Source organism: Hoplias malabaricus, chromosome 7 (genome assembly GCF_029633855.1).
Source record: "Hoplias malabaricus isolate fHopMal1 chromosome 7, fHopMal1.hap1, whole genome shotgun sequence".
NCBI classification, from domain to species: domain Eukaryota; kingdom Metazoa; phylum Chordata; class Actinopteri; order Characiformes; family Erythrinidae; genus Hoplias; species Hoplias malabaricus.
In genome coordinates, this window is record NC_089806.1 from 46,591,066 (window position 1) to 46,597,065 (window position 6,000).

Sequence of the window (6,000 nt, forward strand, 5' to 3'; positions counted from 1 at the left end):
TGGTGTCCTGGATTGTGTGTAGGTAAATCATAGGGGTTAGTGAGTCTATGAATGAACTACTTTTAATAAACTGGTGCATGATTGAGTGTCATGTGAGACGGTAGAGAAATAGCATTAGGTTGAGTAAGTTGAATGTCCTTTATTGATTATGATGACAGAAATTCTAGCGTGACTGCAAAATGCGATAAGAGTCAGAATTGGTCTTAAGATGGACAAGATCATCGCGTCGGCAGAAATCAAACAGATCAACTATGTAGCGTAGTAAGGTACACCACAAATACATATACATATAATTTTATAATTTGTTTTATAGCCTTGACTTTATTCAAACTCCTTCAACTTCTGATATTTGACTTAATGAAATTAATTAAGATTTATAATTGGTTTAAGCAATTAGAACATTAATAATTAGTTTGAGAATGAATAATAATCATGCTAAATGAGTTCTTCCGGATTTTCAGAAATTCTAATGAACAAATTGCAAACACTGTGATTTCAAATAATGAGAGTTTTATTAATAAAGAGAAGTATTTAATTAACATAGCACAACCTTGTAATCTCACGGTGTCCGGCAGGGGGAACTGATTCAAGCTTAAAGGTGAGCTAGGCACTACTGTCTTGTGATTAAATTGTTGCTAACTAAGGTTAATAAATGGTAAATTATAAAGAGGGTTTATTTAGACATCAGCTACTGAAAAGATGTTAAATACGCTAGCTTACTCGTTCGCCGTTTCACCGAGCCGTCGCATCCTGCTGTTTAATCTCCGTGTCCCGGGGTGTTCTCGTCGTTCCCACGTGGTGAGAAGCAGGCCCGCTTATGGAGGATCTCTTTACAGTCGATTTAAAGACCCTCGATTCCGAGCTGAGCTGCGTCGATCGAGATTTCCCTTCTTCGGTTTTTCACAGGCGTGGCTGGTTTTCCACCGTAGTGGAAAGGCTTTTTCAGAGTATTAGCTAGTCTCGTTGTTCAGCTTTCCAGGATTGATGTCTTCAGGAATCAGCTTATAACGTTAATATATCTGTTATCGATTACTCAAACGGTTGATACCTTACTTTGGCCACAAATAAGTTTCACCCGCTTTGATCACTCGTGAGATCACGCTTCGATAGGTAATAAACATAAACAAGATTAAAAGAAAAGAAAGATATTCAAATTACTCGACGTATTAGTAAAACTTCATACTCTTAGCTAATTTCGAGACGTCTCTCGTAAGCTTTAAATGAAGTCTCTGAGAGGTTTTTCTTTGTTTGTTGTCGGCGTCCTCTCTTTTTCAGTGGTCCGTTACTTCTGTAGAGTCCTCGCGACTCTTCAAAACTTCGAACTGGATGTGAGCAGTCGAGCTGCTATTTTCAAGGCTGGCGCGGTCACGCCCTAATGGGAGGCGTCCTCTTTCTGATTGGACGCGAGTTCAGTCTCACGTGACTCTCGCTAGGGGGAGAGAGTCGAAGGGAGTTTGAATCATTGATTCTCACATAAAGAATATGAATTTCTTATATCAAAATTCTTATACCCGCTATCAACATATAACAATGAGTACATTGGACTATTAACATCAGACAGTTACATAAGGTTTCATCTTTACGTCCCATTTATGATGCTATGCTGGGAAAGTATATTAGTTCGTTTAATCCTATTCAGAGGTAGGATTTCTCTTCATGATAGAAAACAGTCCACAATATACACATTTCATTAGGAGGTAGGCATTCATCTGAGGGTACAGAAAGTGACATCAATACATAGGTTTAATACACAAATAATCAGAGTTTGATTATTTTCCGCTATTGTTTTCCAGCGATTCCGAGCGAGGTGTAGTTCCGCCAGTGTCCATTTAGTGTCGCGGTTGATCCGTGCTTCGGCTGGTGATTCACGGGAGTTCACTCGAGGTCACTTTGGTTTGAACATTTGTTGATCTCCGTGAAAGATAAGGATTAGACATTTAGGTGCCATTGTCATAAAAACGGGCCGTAAAAGCTCTCTTCTTTGTTTGAGGTTCCTGTCTCTTTAAAAGCATCATAAAAGTTAGTTATCTCGACAGTTCCTGTTAGTTAAAAGAGAGACGGGGTTGTTGGGGCCATGTGTTGAGAGTGTCCTTTGATGTTTTCAGCTCATGTGTGTGCGTGTGTGGGGGCTTTGCACCCCGTTGTTCAAACAGTCCTGTGGAATGTTGACTTCGGGACCAGACGAAAGTCCTGGTCAGAGTGAGAAAGGTTTAATTCAAAACCTTTCATCTCATTATTCCTTCATTGTCCAATATTCATATTTGGTCCATACTCCACTACATTCCCCCCTTTCTTTTCAGTTTTATGGTTCGTCAGGGATCATGGAGCTGAAAAGAACTTTTGCTGTGGAGGAAGGTGAGGTCATCAAGCATATTCAAACACATTTCCAGAGCTGATGTATTCCTATTAGTGTATGGGTGTATATGGAATGTGTATGTTTGCGTGCTGAAGGGATCCTAATTATTTAGGGGCAGGTCTTGTTCAAACGCAACCTCGAGAGCTGATTCTTCGACATGGCCTTCGGCTTCATATCTAAAACTTGGGGGTTCACCTCTCTGGGCTCTCTTATGTCTAACGAATTTGACCATTTTATTAGACCAAGTTTCTAATCTGCTCTGGAGGGCTCGAGTGCGTTTGAAATAGAACCAAGCTATACCAAAGGTCAAAAGATATCCTAATCCTACCAGGGTAACTAGTAAGGTGTCCGGGGTGGACCATGCATAGGTGACAGGCTGAACTGGCCATAGGGGTTGAGATGATAGTTCTCTAAGAGTGTTATCTATGGGGGTTAGGTCAATGACTTGGGTTCCCTCATATTCTAGGCGAGTTAGGATTTTAGTATCTAGCTCGATGGTGTGTTTGGAGAAGAACTCTGAGATTTCTATGTCGCTCTCATATTGGTCAGGGTTTAGGTGATACAGGGCCAGGTCTCCTACATGTAAGATTGCGTTTACGGGGACGTCTACCCAGAAGGTTTGGCTAGGAAGGAGTACCCTTTCTGAGGTGTCATGTTGATCATAGGTTAGTAGGGCCTCTCTAAAGGGGGTGTTAACCAACCAACGATTTCCAACAATTTCAGTTTGAGTACTGGTTACCAAACGTCGGGGCGTGACGACTACCGGGCATTGAGTATTACTCATCATAGGCTTAAGGCCACAGATCCCATTTGCGCTGTCACGAATGAAAGGTTTGCTAGGGCACAAGTAGTGAATGTCTTTAGTGAGTGTGCACATAAGCAAATTGGGTACCAGGTATAGGTCAGGGTTATCGTCTTGGTATGCTACAAGAGATGTTGTTTTCACACGAATGTAGGCAGAATCTTGCCAGAAACCAACGTTGACAACATCTTTCAAACGGTATATGTTTTCAGGCGCCATTATGGGAAGGTTAATAATGAATGCTAATTCTCGGTCTTGAGGATTAACATAAATTGGGATGGCGCTACCTAAGGTATAGGCTAGGTGGGCCTGGAGATCAGTAACTACTTCTCGAGTTGCTGTGGATAAAATCTCCTGTACTAAGGATAGGGGCACCAGGTAGGGAGGGATTCTCCCCATGGCTAGGCTATCTACAGAGGAGCTGATTTCTTGTAGCATATCAGACAATAACATATTCACAAGCTGGATGTGGGCAAGGTCAAGTTGTACTACTGAAAGCATAGAGTTAACCGTCTGGAGCGTTTTGTTCAAAGCGATACTGTGAGCGTTGAGCACTACGACGGTGCCACGTAGGGTTTGCCCAATGGTTTGCATGTGCTGCTGCTGTTTGTCTAATTGGGTTTTAATGTTCGGAATTTCCGCTTGCAATTCCCCTACTTGACGTTTAACAGTGGCTACATTGACGGCATTGACGGCGGACGTTCCGAGACTCAGTAGTGATCCCACAGTTGCAGCTGCCATTAGTAATCCGCCTATGAAGCGTTTAGGTCGTTTATTAAAACCATTTAGTTCTGATTGCGTTACGGTAAACTTTTGTAACTGGCGGAGCATGTGAGTTACGTCGGCTTCAGCATGGCTGATAGCTTCCTCAGTCCATCTAACTCCATTCCGGCCAGTCTGCAGCGTGGTTATCGGTAGGTTTTTGCTACACGCTTCGGCGGGATTCAACCGTACAAATACTCTCTGGGTATGGAGGCGGCAATTAGTGATTAGCAGTCCCGGCTGGTCTTTCAGTATTATTCCTGAGTCAGGACCTGGTTCAATCACTTCAGGGAGCACAGCGGTTCCTAGGGAGCCGACGATCAGGAGAATGAGCAGCGGGGCCATCCTACCGGAAGAGATGCTCATGGTTAGATTTAGGGTATTTACGGCGAGTCGTTTAGATAAATTATAAGAAATTTTCACGATACCCCCCTTTTTGATAAACATTTTCTAGGGTAAGCACTCTACAATAATTGACGATGAGGGACTAGGGTCTTGCACCCTGAGTGTCCTCAGTCTGGTTAGAAGCTCGTTGCCTGCTAAAGAGTGAGAGAAAAAGGGAAAAGGGATAGGAGAACTAAGGTGTGAGTAGAAGGTTATAGTTGTTTGTTAACTAACACCCTTCCTGCCTTTGGTTCTGTCGTTTATGATCTAACACAAGCGTTAGTATCCCCTACAAGTCCCATGGGGGTTGTGTGTGGTCGGATTTGGTTGCGGTGGACCCATTTGAATTCGGTACTGCCCCGAGCTTTGTTTATTTTGATCCTGTAAACAACGGGGGACAGTTTGTCCGTTATCTTATAGGGACCGGACCATCGGGGTAGGAATTTGCGGGCCAAATTCCCCCCTGTTTTTCGCGACCTTCCAACAGGTTGGACAAAGATGTAGTACCATACTTTGTCCCCTATTTGGAGTTCATCGTGGGATGCTTTGTGATCGTAGTACGCTTTGCGACCTTCTGCACTTTTTTCCAGTTTCTGTTGGGCAAAGGCAAAGGTGGCTTTGAGGTGTTTCTGCAGATCCTCCATATACTGATGAGTGGTGTAGGCTACGGCTATGCTAGCTTCACCTGGCTGATATAACAGATGTAGTGGCAGAGTCATTTGTCTCCCTGTCATCAACTCAAAGGGTGAGACCCCGACCGCGTCGTGTGGGGTCGCCCGTATGGCCATCAGTACGAGGGGGAGTTTGACATCCCAGTCTCGTTGGTTTGCTGCTACGTACTTTTTCAGTATGCTAACAACAGTTCGGTTGGCTCGCTCTACCTGACCTGAGCTTTGAGGATGGTAGCTAATGTGAAGGCTGGCTTTTACTCCTAAGAGTTGCCAGAGCTGCTGCATGACCTCAGCTGTGAAATGTGTCCCTCTGTCAGAGTCGACACGGCTGGGTAGGCCAAACCGTGAGAAGACATGGTTCATCAGTAAGTATGCAGTGGTTAGTGCTGTGTCATTCGGTGCGGGGAGGCATTCTACCCATTTAGTGAATGCACACGTGACTGTGAGGAAGTACTTGTTACCTCTTACTGTTCGAGTGAGTGGTCCAACCCAGTCTATCTGGAGGTTTGACCAAGGGAAGGATACTCCTTTCTTTTGCAGAGGAGCTCTATGAAGAGGATTCGAGGGTTGAAATTGGCAACATGCCAGACAGCCTTTAATGTAGTCAGCCACATCTTTTACCATGTGGGGCCAATATGCCACCTGCCTGAGCGCATGGTGTGTTGCTTTGACCCCTTTGTGTCCCGCAGATGGGGAGTCATGGGCGTGCATCAGCATCACCCCCCTGTGGCACTGAGGAACCACGAACGTAGGTGAAGTGTGCGAGTCAGTGGCATGAACTAGCAAGCCTTTGACGACTTGGAGGGACGCTCTGGCGCCGTATAGGTCTTTAAGGCCTGGTATGGTGTCAAGATCTTGTGCTGTAATGGGATTAGTAGATGGGTCAGAGACATGGCTAAGCATTTTCGAAATGGATGGGTCTCGAGCTTGGAGAGTAACTAAGTCAGCGTCTGAAAAAGCGGGGTTAATAGAGACAATGGTAGTTTTGGCATTGTCAGGCGACGCCTTTGTTACAGTTCGAGACC